This window comes from Anser brachyrhynchus, assembly GCF_964034855.1.
Source record: "Anser brachyrhynchus genome assembly, chromosome: 10".
Taxonomy (NCBI): Eukaryota; Metazoa; Chordata; class Aves; order Anseriformes; family Anatidae; genus Anser; species Anser brachyrhynchus.
The window spans coordinates 2607708-2621981 of record NC_137705.1 but is presented as its reverse complement, the minus strand read 5'-3'; the positions used below and the strand labels follow the sequence as shown (position 1 = coordinate 2621981).

The following is a 14274-nucleotide window of genomic DNA, read 5'->3' as shown; positions in this document are numbered from 1 at the left end:
CCTCGTCATGTATCCGGGGTGCAGATTTCCAGCATCCCCTTCTGCATCTCTCCTCAGGATGGGACTGTGCTGCTGCTCCGGCTGCAGCCAGCGCTGCGCGTGTCCCTGGGGTGTGACACGGGGACACTTGTGCACGGCCGCAGGTGGGGAGCCCTCAGATCTGCTAGCACAGCCCCGATCCTGGCAGCAATTGTGCCAGCTTCTTGCTTTTTGCCTTGTTGCATTTTAGTCAAATGCTGAAATCAGGCTTTTGTTCCATCTCAAGTCATTAATTAGTCCAGTTTCCATTTTAAATTTAACTCGAGCTTGCTCAAAATTTGCCGGCCCTGCCAAAGTGTTGACATGTGTTTTACCAGATATTGGGTACAAAAGTCTTTCAAAATAATTTTCAGGAAAAAAAAAATAATCTAAGTACAGTGAACAAAACGCTGAAAGTAGTCTTTTGTGGCCCTGAATATCTGGTTGTGTTGACGAATAATGGAGAAGGTGTTCAGGTTTATAAAAGAGGATTCAAGATTATCACTCATTTTGCTTAGCTTCTTTGCCAGACTTTTAGTGCAGGGAGATACTCAACATCCCACAAAACAGTGAAATCTGGAGGTAAGGAGACGTTACGTTACATGAATAAATACCTGAACTTCTGACTGACCCCAGACCTTGCTGAGCAATACGTTGCTCTTTTTGGTAGGCTCAAGTCACTGAAGAGAAATTTGCAGATTTTATCCAGTACACACAGCAACTTTCTCTGCTTGCATCTTTATTATTTGTCCGGAAGAGTTTATGAAAATTAAGAAAGTAAACACTATCTGTTACAGCCTTAAGTACAATCTCACAGCGGTGCCATCGTCTGAGCCTGTTTGGCTGGGTGCTCGAGCTCCTCCAGCTCTGGCAAAACGCAGGGGTCGCGGCTGCCCTCGTTCGGGGCTGTCCCTGGAAATTACTGTAGCTGGTGTCTGACAGATCCTAAAGCATTACCTGGTGAAATATTGCCTTTTAATATACATTTCCATGCGATTTAACAAATAGATTTCTTCAGTGTAATGCAGAAAAGAAGCTAAATGAGTCAGTAAATGCTAATGTGTCCACGTTCTTCCCAGATAACTAGTTGCCTTTGGGACAGTATCAATAAGTGGCATTTATGTGATATTATGAATGTGTTAATTATGTGTAGACAAAATAATGAGTAAGCAAAGGTCAAGGATAAATCCAATTTTCCCAGAAATACACATCAAAGAGGTTCTAATATTTAGGTCATTAGCATTATTGAATATTCAGTGTCATTTAAATTATGTGCATTTTTTCCGTTGCTTATATTTTCAGTCCGGGAGATACTGGGCAACTTAAAGGGCTGTGCAAATGTTTTGTAGCAAAATTCAGCACAACTTCAGCAGTAACTGGACTCTATTTTCTGCACACATTGGTTAACTGCCAGGTTGAATTTGGGATTGATTTCTTGTTTGAGATGTAACTTTGAGATATTCTTTTTTTCTAAATTTGAAATGAAGGAAATGAAACTGTGGCCATGCTGGCTATTAAACTGCTGAACCTTGAAACTCAATGTAAATCAAAACAAAACAAAAAGCTCTTGAGACCTTAAATGCCCAGCTCTGCCCTAGTTCATTGGGATGTTCATTATCAGTGCACTTTTAAAAAACGATGCTGTTAGCATGCTGGAGATTTCAGGCTTTGCTTTTTACTAGCAAGCCATAAGTACAAATATCTATTTGGCAGGGACCTTTCTGAAATCCAGTGTTTTCTGAGGCAGGAGGAAATCCTGGCTGATCAATACAGCCATTAATTAGAAGGAAAGGTCCAGTCATGATTTTTACTTCTAAACTTTTACATATTGACAGTTGGCAAAGCAGTTAAGAAGTCAATAAGGATCTGAAAGTTACTGTACTGTTGGGTTGCTCACTCAAAAATAGCAATTAGGCTTCCTCTGTCTCCCAGGACCTCCTCTCGCTGGTGTCTGGAAGCATCCCGCAGCTGAACAAGATGCTGTTCATATATGAAATATTCATGTTCTGACATCAAAACATGTTGCATATTATTTCAGTATGGTAGGCTGAAATTAGATTCGCATTTTATTTTTCTTATAAATGCCTGTCAGTGTTGCTAAATCAGTTTGTCTTTGCAGTCTTGAAATCGTGTCAGTCTGAATTTCCTTCATGTGCATACTGTTTTGGGCAAAGACACATGACTTCTGTACTCAAGATGAAGCATCTTTAAATAAATGTGAAAACCTCCTGGGAATTAAGTAGATTAAAAAAAAAAAAAAAATCTTTGGGGGGCCAGCTTTCAGAGTGACAGATAAATACCTAAATGCTGATGGATTGGGATCTTTGCTCCCCACAGTGTCCAAATACCGTACATATGGTACATTACCCAGTATTTGGTGGTTGTTGGGTATATATCAAGGAACTCTGGAATCTAGCACTGGTGAGAGTAGAGAGGAGCTTCAAGTTCCCAATTCCATGGGTTCTTCAACACCGTTAAGGAAGGATCAGGTGATTCTAGCAGCCCTGCAAGTGGCAGTGGAGGTTGCAGGTGCTTGGTCCATAGAGTGCAGGCATCCTTCAGACGTCTGTGGGTCCGAGAGAAAATGAGGGCAGAGGTTTGTCAGCCCCTGCCTGCGAGCTGTCTGCGTGGCCACGAACCCTAGTGAGCAGTGGTGCTGGTCTGCTGAGGACCACTCAGACATGCGAAAGCATCTGACAAGGCTGTGACCTGGTCCTTTAAGTCAGTAGGCAGGGGAATTAATTCAGTGTTAACTTCCATGGCACTGTAGTGCTGCATTCATGCATAAATAATCTCAGTTTTGCAGTTGCTAAAAAAGCAGTTTTAGTCCTCAGTCTATGACACATTTGCTTGGGAAATACCCCATCTGGGAAGCTATGCATGCTTGAATACATCTCTTACTTTCTTCCCTGCCTCCTGTCTCTGTGCTACCCAGCCTGTGCTGGCACCTCACGAGGCCTTTGCCTGTGTCCGGTGACCTGGCAGAGCTGCTGGCTGTGCGGTTCAAGGAGAAAAAGTTCTCCTCAGAAGCCACTTTTTCTTTCTTTTTTTTTTTTTTTTTTGTTTTTTTTCCAATTAAACCCAGTTTTTTCCAAACATTTACAAGGTTTGTTTGGTCCTGCCACAGACGAAGTGCCTGGTTCCCAACACTGGCTTTTTGTAATTGCCTCCTAATAATTGTCACCCCCCATGAGAGATGTCCCTGCCTGGCTTTGCTTTTGCAGCTGGCTCTGTGGCAGACAAACTCTGACAAAAAAGTTAACCTTCCTCCTTTTCTGCTCCACCCTTAGTGCACTGCTGAAGTTTTTAACACAAAAGTGCCACTCTTTTGTGATTTTCCTGGATTTCCCTTGGTCTTTTAACATAATCCATTTTGATGACTACCAGTAGATTTTGTGAATTGTGGGCATATACTTTGTTGATGTTACCGTTTTCATTCAACTGAATGTAATCCAGTTGCGTGTAGCAACTGCGTTATAAATCCTTCAGACTACTCTCAGCAACACCGCATGTGATCTCCAGGTCTGGGGAGAGAAACAGAGGCTGAGGGCTGGCCAGAGGCAGCACGAGCCCTGCGAGGTGTTTGCTCTGCTGCAGGGTTTGTTAGGCGCTGCACCGAGTCCCGCACCCCGCACGCCCAACTGCTCTCACAATTTATCTCCCGCTGTACGCCGTGATACCTTTTCAAGCTCCCTGAAGTGTGCGTGTGCCTCCTTGGCGTGCTCCTAGTTGTTTTCAAGGATCTGCTTTTAAGATAAAATCACACCTGCAAAGCTCTAACCTCGACAAAAACTCCATATTGCTCTTTTTGAAAAGTGAGGCTCTCGTGATGAGCTTCTGCATTTTCCATTACGAAAGACTTTCCAAAAGATTTTTTGAATGATTTCTTGATAGCTGGCAATCTCCTGAATCATTTCTTATACAGAAATTGTTCTTAAAGGTGTTTTGTTCTGGTCACAACTGCCACCAAGCTTGGCTTGTCACAATTACCAGCCTACAGCTTGGAGAGCAGCGGAGTCTGTAGGACTGGCCCGAGGGGCTGCCGTTGCATTTCTTCTTCCGAAATGGTGGGCAGGTCGCCTCCTTTTTCTGTGCCTCTCTATTTTCCTGCCTGCCTTTGTGTCTTTTGTCTGTTCCTTTGGGGTCTGATAGTCTTTGAGCTTGAACAATGCATCTGATCGACAGCGGGCCCTGTTTTAATCCAATGATAAATAGTTAATTTTGGAGGTTTAGGTTGACAGCAAGCCACCTTGGAGTGTCACGCTGTGAGACTTTGGTTTCCTTCTATAATCAGATAAGGAACAGATATTTCCTGTAAATCCTCCCCTAGTGTTCAAGTCATACCATTAGAGCATTAAGTCAGATACATGACACCCAATTTCAGAGTAATTCCTGAGGAAAAAGCACATTATATTTTTTTAATGGGCTTCCCAGGACTTATTTTGTTTCTTCCTGATGAATATGAATTCCAGCATGTTCATCTGAATGCTGACCTTCAAATACACAAATGCTTTTTTAGAGCAAGACTGTGGTCTTTAAAATTATTCAGTCTGTATGAATGTCTTCCTCTCATCCCTAAAAAACCCGTTAGAGTACAAGAATAGAAGTGTTGTGTGTGTTCCTAAAATTCATCTGTGTTCTTACGCTGAACTACCTGCGTCTTGTAGAAATACTGTTCTTGTCAGCCTGGCCACTACTGACCTTTTCTTTCCAAATGGCTTTATTTGGATCGTATGCTGCATACAATATAGTCACTTCTCCTCATTTTCTTTTCTTCTGATTGCCAAGTAACGCCAAGCAGATCGGAGAAACTCCTTGTACTGTACTGTGTGGTTTGCTATAACAGTCTTTCACAAGCACCTTGGTTGAATAAATATCCATTGAATAACTGGAGAAGATATTTGTATTTTTTTTATTTTGATTTATGTTCTATCCTCCTATCTCTGCATCTTCAAGAGTAATTGCCAGTTTTCACCTCCTACAGAGAAAATATAATAGAGCTGAAGAATAAGTAAAATGTGCTCTGTTTCATTCTATTCTGTTTGCAAGGGAGCCTTTATATGCATACACTAATAATTTGCAAACTGAAAATCATAACCTCATTCTCAGCTGGACTTGCAGTAAAAAGCTACTCACATGCTTCCTGGGTTTCATTTCCTCGTGAAGCTTGCCAACTGGAGACCTGTACATATGGCCCATTCCCCTTTATGATATCAGTCAGTCCGACTCCGGTGTAGTAAAGGTATCCCAAATGAATATGAAGGTTGGAGCCAGTATGTTCCCTATTATAGACATCATATTCCCATGCACCGCTGATCTGATAGCAGCCAGACTGTATGTCATGCATTTTAATGATGCTGCCAGTACAGCGTCTCTTGGAGGATTACCGCGCGGTCTCCCTGTGATGGGTGGCGAGTCCTTTCTGTCGTCTGATACAGGATGCTGTTAGGGGTGACTGCAGCGTGAAATATCTCTGCGTGCTGGCAAAATACTGCATTATATTCGAGAACACTTTTGAAGCTGCGGCTGTCATTGCTCTTCGGGGACCTTTTCTTAATCTGAACAATAATAAGGTCAGTTTGGTGCAGCACGATTTTTCCATCAATTAGTTCAGTCATACTTCTAACAAGCCATATATAATCACGCATGTTTAACCCGCAGGTTACGTGGCCTTGCTCGTTCTGTGACCTACAGATCACAGAGCTGCTAATCTATTATTTGGTAAGCGAAGAATGTAATAGAGATTTTGAGTGGAATTATCCTGGCTGTCACACGTTCAGGCCCCTACTTTAGCTACTAACTGAACCACAGAAAACGGACTTTTCACCTACGTGGGCCACCATGCTTTGGTCTTCTCCTGTCCCTCTTGACAGGTCTTCTTCCTGACCCCTTGAGGAAATGAAACCAGAAGTACACTTTGCTTGTGAGCGCTCTTGGGCCTTGCCTTTCCATATTAGCACAAACCAAGCTCCAGGTGACCTAGTACTCTGCTCACAACAGGTTTGTCCTTGACTTTCTCCCTTCCTGCAGTCATGAACACTGGGAGATCTCACTGCATGCTCTGGGTGTCTCACTTGCTACAGCCATCTGTGGTGAACAAGTCAGGCAAGCTGCCTGCTCCTTGCCTCCCGTGTCTGTGGGGAGACATAGGCTTAGGGGTTTGAGGTGGACAAATTCTGCCTCAAACACCTACTGGTGTGCTGCTTATTCCCTTCAGTATTCAGATGGATGGTAGAAGGTGTCACTCAAGTTGCTTCTTCGGAGAAAGCCTCCTTAAAAAGGCCCTTTCCCAGAAATTGAAGCTTTTTTGCATATTTGTATACCTATGCCTTATGCACTAGGAGATCTGGAAGGGGACCCCTTTCAACAGAAAATACCTTTTCAAAATTTACGTGACAGAAATTCTATTTCCCTGGATAACATGAAGTTTTAGACTATTTTGAAAGCAAACTAAGCAGTCAGTAGGGGCAAAAAAATGATCCAGAAGCAGATTAATCCAAAAGTGCCTAATTTGATAACACCAGTGTAGATTGAACGACTGTTTCACTTTCTGCTAAGCATTGCAGTGCAAATACTAATGTAACTATTACACTGTTATGCTAGTAAGGTAAATGAACCTGTATAGGTAGATCAGTAAATGCACCGCGGTGGGGTGAGAATCTGCAGTGCAAATTTTGCAGGTTCTTCTGCATTTGAGCTTAGTTCAGTTATCTGTAGCACCACGACACACCAGGATTTGGCTTGCAACAGTGAGATGTAAGAGCTGTGATGTGGGGGAAAAAATTCACATCCTAGGAAGTATTTTCAAAGATATTGGGGCATTTGTTTTGGATTTATAAATTATTTTAGAGGAAAAAAAGTGTTACGCAATTATCACCTGAAAATAACAAGTTTTCTCACAACAAAAATCTAATTTAGAGAGAACTGAGGCAATGGCTTCTAGTAATTTTTCTGGCACCATTTTTATCTATATTGAGAAAATAATAAAAATTCAGCCATTTGGACCACCAAACTGTCCTTTTTTTTTTTTTTTGCCATTTGGGCTACCAATTTTTTTTCTTTTTTCTTTTTTTTTTTTCCAATGTACAAATGTGCAGTTGTAGTTTTCGTCAGTACATGCCTTAACTATCCTAGGAGGAATTCGTTATTTCTGTTGGCACAGCATGGTGTACTTTCTTTCCCCTCCCATTTGAAATAAGTTTCTTGCTATTTGCAGGACGAAGTTTGAAAGACTTTAATCATACAATGAAACAGAAAGTGTCATAAGCCAGAAGGCAAAAAATGTCAACTCTCACAAACTGATGCTGAAAGTTACTTTGAGTGGTTGAGGTTGGTCATGATGTTGTGAGTGCCTGCACTGAGGCCAGGTTACTGTCATGTCACTGCCTGATTTGACACTGATGAAGTGTTAAATTATCTGTCTGAGATGTAACCTTCAGATTAGGGACATTTAAGCAAAACTGTCCCAAAAACTCAGCTACATCTCAAAATCCCTTCAGTCATTATAGCAGGGCTGAAACTGAGACTTAATTCAAGGCTGCTGCGTGCATGCAAGCAGGTACACCCAACCTACTTGATGCATCACGTAACCCCAGATCAGCAAAACACAGATCCAGAATGAGTAATAAAACCTATGCTCAACACAGGCACTAATACAAGAAGAAATAAATATAATTACAAGGTCAATGTAGCTAAATTGATATCCTCACTGTATTATAAGAAAGTAATGAGAACCACCTTCAGTTTCAAACAGAAGTCAATAGAAAATCAACAAACTGATACTGCAGACATCCTTTTTCTAGCAGGAACCAGGGACAACATGCAGATGCTCTAGGATAACACAAGTACACACACAGAGGCATGCACAATCTTTAAGAAAAGGACAAACAAATTCCAGTAAGCAGCAAAAACACCCACTGCTGTTATTTTATGAATTGATGGTAAATTTGCCTTCTGCATGTTGGTGAAATAATGAAAAAATCCCAGGATTTTGAAGGCGTAAAATTGCAGGCAATTTGTGTTTATAGCTGTAGACGGCCACACAAGTGAAACTAAATTGAGTGCCGGATGGAGCTAAGGGAGAGGGAATCAGAAATGCAAGAGAAAGATAAGGTTGTAGAAATTTCTCTCTCCAAAGCTAATCAGAACTAAGTATCCTATTGCCAGCAGCATGGTGAACGTTTCAGATAACAGATAATGATGGAAATTATGTAGGATAATTATGTCGCAAAGAACAGCAAAGGTTGTACGTGCTGACTTACAGAATTGTCACCTACGTCCTCCCTTTGTCACCCCAGAGTGGGGTACCCGCTGCCCCATGTCGTGCACAATGTTACCCTATTGGGAAAAAAATGGCTCGGTGATTAACTGCGTGTAATACCTAACATCTAACATAGTATTCAAAATGTAATCGTTCTAATTTGCAATTGTAAATCTCCTGTTATCAATTAATTTACATTGTACAAGTAACCATCTGATTATCTTTGTGCGTTGTTGTATTTACACTGCAATTTAATTGTAAGTAATTAGCATGTAATTGCATATAGTTATTTATACCTTGTAAAGAAAGTGATGTATTTGTATGTAGTAAAAATAATTGCAGTTGGGGGCATTTTCTGCAAAGCTTTTGACTTTTCTTCCTTTTCAATGTGTCTAACAGTTTCTATGGCCAAAATTTCACTTGTCTAGACAAAGTTGGGTGGGTTAGGTTAGCTATCTGCAAGCCGAGGCATGCAAAATTGCATTTGGGTTTTGGCCTGTATTCATTTTCCATTTTACAATATTTTCCCTATCTCCCAGTACTAACTTGCTCCTCCTCCTTAAAAAGGGAACTTGTAAGGAGAGAGTGTCACGTCTGTCGAACAGAAATCCCGTGAGGAAGCGGTGAGACAGTGACCTCCGTTCCTGGCATGGATGAATGCTTTCCATGGAGCAGCTATAACAAAAAATATTACCCTATTACAGTAATACCTACTAAAGGTATACTTTATGAATGGCATGAAGGGCAACGGAGGCTTTCACGTCCAGTACTTGTGATGGTAATTTTATTCCCCTTGCTACTTTCCTCGCTCCTCCATCACCCCACTGACGGTCACTCTGATGTCAGACTTCAAGGCCACGGCCTGTTCCTGCCGTCACATCCCCCAGCCTACAGTACTCATCCTTTGAAAGAAATATACTGTTTTCTAAGAAATACTGTAACAGAGGATCTCTGTTACAGGGGCCTTTGTCCGCCTGGCATGTAATGGAAGGGAAACCTTGGGTCTAACAGCTCTGGGACAAGTCTGTGCTTCATTATGCATCCTGCAAGGTGCCTTGGGGGGCAAAGGAGATGTCTGACGCTGCTGGGGCGTCCCCGTGCTGCTGCTCGCTCCAGACCTGCTCATCAGCATTCACGTTTCTCTAATCTGAAGATGTGTGAGATATTTAGGATTCACAAAGTAGCTTTGAGTGGCACGAAGGATGGTGTTATCTCGTGGGATGGTCTATCTGCTCTTGGGCAGGAGCTGCTGGGTGCCTTGGTAATGATGGGCTTTTCTCTGCCCGGCGGGTCGGACCCCTGACTTTCATAAAGGATCTTAGTTATGCTCAAGGGACAGTATCTTTTCACTACTCAGTGCTGCTTCTGCATTTAACAAAATAGCTCCCAGCCGTGTTGCTGTCAGATTTACACCATCTGGCAACATTATGCGATAGCAATCATCTCACTGCTGGGGCTGGCAGAGGAGATCCGAGAGGAGCCTCTCCTGCACTGCTGAAGCAAATGGTAGATGGCATTAAAGCCATGTTTAAACTCCAGTTTTCTTCCTCAGGTACATTCTCCCCACCCCAGCACTTCCCCACAGCTCCAGTGGCAGGACTAACGCCTGTTAACGACAGCAGGCTGTGTGCCCCCCACCCCTCCTCTTGCCCAGGAGCTGGCCTTGCTGCACCCAGCTGGGTGCCACTGGGGGATGAGGGCACACCTGAAGGGAAAGGGAGGAGACTGAGACCCTCAGGAGCTTATTAAAGAAGGTGACATGCAGAGGGTAGCTGGCTCTGCCTTGGAGGGCAAAGTGGGCTGCTGGTGCTATGCTGAAGAGCAAAGCAGGTGGGGGCTCCCCAGGCCCCATTCCTGGTGAGTTGGCCCTTGGGGTGATGCTGCAGGTCTGGCCACCGTGCCTGGGGTGACAGCAAAACCTTGTAGGAGCTGCTGAGCACGGTGGAGTAAGGCTTTTGCTTGGGGGTAGTGTCAGTCTTTCTAAGGATTATTGTATGGGATTGGGTATGTGGCTTTACTCAGAAAGCAGGGTTTGGCCTGTGTTTAGTTATTCCTCTGTTGACTCTTCTTCTCAGAGCTTTCCTGTATTTATTTTCTTTACCCTGGTATATCTTATGCATCCCCCCTTGTAAAACTAATGCTATTATGTAGATAATGTTTTGGCTTCTAGAAGATGTGAGCACATGCTTGGAGTTAATTACTTGACTTGCTGCTTAGTTTCCTGCAAATATGTTTCCTTCACTCTTACATAGCAAGTGTAAGCCCTGATAGGTGTGCTGTAGGGCTGATGTGAAGACAAGCATTAACAAACATCAGGTGCTGAGAGGTCTCCAGGTGTGTTGGCAGTAGTAGTTACCGTTACGTCAGCTGGAGAAGCCTTGTAGCTAATGAGACTCCTATGAAACATCTTGTGTGCTGTTGTCCTCTGGAAGGTGGTCTGCAGTATCTACTGTTTTTCTCATGGATCTAAATAAGGATTAATAGAATTAATTTATATTTGGAAACATCTAGGAGCTGGGCTTGCACTGGACTCATTTGGTTCGGCTTTAACAGCGTACTGGATACTTATTTGCATGATCACATTGCAAGCTGTACACAATGTATAGCGGTCAATTAAGGTCTAAAGCTGCTCAAAACCTCAGAGAATGGTTCAGTTGATTCCAGCTCAAACTACGTAAAAGTACTGTGAGATAACTGTTTTCTGTACTTGAGCTGTAGTAGATAGTTACTCTGTGCAGCATAGTTTTGTGTTCTTCATCGGATCTTTTTCACTGGAGATTTCTGCATTGTTCTTATCTCTTCCCTTCATTCTCTCTGCTTGTTCACCCCTCCAATTATGTTCTTATATCTATATATTTTTAAAGACTTTAAGTGTCTGAAAGGAATACTGAAAAAGAATAGGAATAGCTTATCTCATAAATCTGCTAGACATGCAGAAAAATAAAATTAAATGAAAACATAGCTATCTTGAAGTAGCAGTATCTTTAGGTACTTAGCTAATTCCTTTGTGACTTGATCAGTGTCTCAGAGCTATGGGGATGAATGACCAGGAGTTGTTGCCAAAAAGCAGAAAAAAGGCTATGCTCATAGCTCCTACTTGAGAGCCCAATGCTAATCATAAGCTGCTTAGCCTTTGAAGATTAATATCTGTAATGCTGTACAGATAGTCTAAAGTTCATGTTTTCAGTGTTAATATACAAATGAGTAAATAACACAAGTTATGGCTTCTGTAGGGGGGGAATTGGTCTTGGTCATCAAAATTTGCATAAAATGAAGGAAGCTGGGTGAAACTCAGGCAGCTGTGGTGTATAATTGGCAGTAGCATATATGTGGCTTAGTCCCCCAGCAGCTTTACCCCCTTGGAAATACTAGTTAAGGCATAGGGTTTGGTGTATTAGTAAGTTTATGACCTGCATAAAAATGTCAAGTCAAACGGCTGCCTACTAAATTATTCAGCTTATTGATAGAATAATGACTTTGAAGATAGAGATGTTGGGCTTAACCCTTTCAAGAGGAGCAGGGTGGGGAGCTGAATCACTGCACTTGATTCCAGCTAGATCACAGCAAGATCTCTAGTACTACATGCCACCTTTGAGCAGCAAATTCAAGTAGAATTAAAAGTTAGAGATGGGGTTGGTTTTGAAACTGATGCGAAATTTAAATTAGACACCTTTTTTTGGTAGAACTGCCTAGAAAAACAAATCCAGATAAATGGTCTTACTTGCTGAATTTCTAAATAAATAAATTTCTTTTATAAAAAGAAAATTGTAACCTTATTTTTACCCTCCCCCCCCCCAAAAAAAAAGAACTTATATTAAAAATTCAATACTCCTTAAAATGATGGTAGAAAAACATAGAGTAGCCTTAGTTTAACTTCTCCCAAATGTTTGCTAGCCTACTTCATTGCAGAGGAAAGGCTAGAGTCTGATTCAAGTAGATGCAGTGATAGTGTTGTTACTTGTTTACCTCAGAGCTGTGCTTAACCCAAGGCTTTAGATAAGTATGTTGTTTAAAAGATAAGTATAATGCATACACAAAAGAATAAAACATCCATTTTGTTAAATCTTTGATTTCTGAAAGTTTCAAGCATGCAAGAACTTGTCTTGACAGGGCTACATTTCTTAGAATATTTAATGTGGGATACAAAAATATATCCGAAATATAATTATACCACTTTACAAGATATACAAAATAGATTTATACCATCCTATGGAGTCTGAACTTTTATGATCAATAATATTTATTTGCAAGATTCTATAACATACATGCATATGTAGATTACTTGTACATTATGTATACACCTTGAATGTCAACATATTTGATTTTATCTACTATGGACATCTCTGCTTATTTTCAGATTTTTCTATGTTATGGGAAAGTTGATGCTCTACTTTTTCTCTTCAGAACATATTTGCGCATCAGTTGTGGTGCAGCAGCCGCAACAAATCTGTTTTACTAATAATACGTGTTTGGTGAAACAATGTAATGAGCCAACTCGCTGTTATGCTGGTGGAGGCTGCAGTTGGGGAAGTGGAGCTGCTGGGAGAAGCCCAAATCCTGCTCTGAATGGTCCTGGTTTCCCCCAGCCCTGGCCAGGAGCTGCTCTGCCCATCTTGCTGGGTGGCAGCTGTAGGAGCCATGTGCTGCCCACTGCTGCCTGCACCGCCGGTGTGCTGGGGCACAGGGTGTGATGTGCAAAAGTTCCTTCATCTTAGAATCATAGAATGGCCTGGGTTGAAAAGGGCCTTAAAGATCATCTAGTTTCAAACCCCTGCTCTGGGCAGGGTTGCCAACCACTAGAGCAGGCTGCCCAGAGTTGCATCCAACCTGGCCTTGAATGCCTCCAGAGATGGGGCATTCACAACCTCTCTGGGCAACCTGTTCCAGTGCCTCACCACCCTCTGAGTGGAAAAACTTTCACTTAACTTCTAACCTAAATCTCCCCTGTCTTAGTTTAAAACCATTCCCCCTTGTCCTATCACTGTCAACACACATAAACAGGCATTCCCCCTCCTGTTTATATGCTCCCTTCAAGTACTGGAAGGCCGCAATGAGGTCTCCCCAGAGCCTTCTCTTCTCCAAGCTAAACAAGCCCAATTCCCTCAACCTTTCTTCATAGGAGAGGTGCTCCAGCCCTCCGATCATCATCGGTGGAGCCTCTGCTGGCTGCCTAAGCCTCAGGACGGGTATTTGGGGTGTCACCCCCCCGGTGCCTTTCTTTCAGGCCTGGCAGGGAGTTGCTCCAGCAGTCTATCTCCTGCTCACACTCCCTGATAGCCCTTAACCTCTCCACGTCCTCCCTGAGCTCTGCCACCAGGCTGACCAGGTCATCTACCTGCTCACACCTTGCGCACACGGTGTCTCTGCCACCCTCAGAGGGCAGCGACAGGCTCAGGCACTCCCTGTGACCAGAAACCCGAACTGCTGCATTTTTGAGAGGGCTGTCAATCTGGGTCACCAAAGACTTTTTCTAGAAAGAGCTTTCTACATAGCGGAGACCATGGTGGTTTGTCTATAGGTAGACAGCTGGTAGATGAGCTGTTCGGAGTGGGGAGGGAAGCTCTGCCCTGCCTGAGGGCAAACTACTGGTTGCCTGCCCTGGTTGCTGCGCTCCCCAGGGGCTGCCTTTGAGTGGCTGGGGAAGGGATGCTGATGGCTCCGCCTGCAGCTCCTCAACCTCCCTCACGAGGGCTGCCGGAGCCTGGCGGCTCCCTCAGCTGCTTCGAGAGGCCTCCATGCCACAAAAAAAAAAACCCTGCCCACCTTGATCCCCCGCTCTGCTGCAGCAAGCGTCTGCCCCGGAGCCGATCGCCTCGGCGAGAATGTTTCAAGCTCTGTACCAACTAAATGGAGAACAATTGTACAGGTTTCAAAAACAGCAAAGCTCGTTTGTTGTTCCTCCTGAGCTCATCCATCTTGGTGCAGTGGCACTTCTGTTAGCGTGAGCCCTGCTGTGGTGATGTTTCCACTCATCTATGGGAGGCAGTGGCTTCCTT

General features: G+C 43.1%; 1 protein-coding gene across 5 annotated transcripts in view; it reads left to right on the top strand.

Moving 5' to 3' along the window:
* Positions 1-14274, top strand: part of LOC308200329 (contactin-4) — a 300384-nt gene that overhangs the window by 15651 nt on the left and 270459 nt on the right. For 2 of the 5 annotated variants that reach the window (XM_080605911.1, XM_080605914.1), the window contains exon 1: positions 10025-10135. The exons of the other annotated variants lie outside the window; for them this stretch is intronic. The gene's annotated coding sequence lies outside the window, so the exon portion shown is untranslated. Of the gene's footprint in view, positions 1-10024; positions 10136-14274 lie in introns of those variants that run through there. 5 annotated transcript variants of the gene reach the window in all.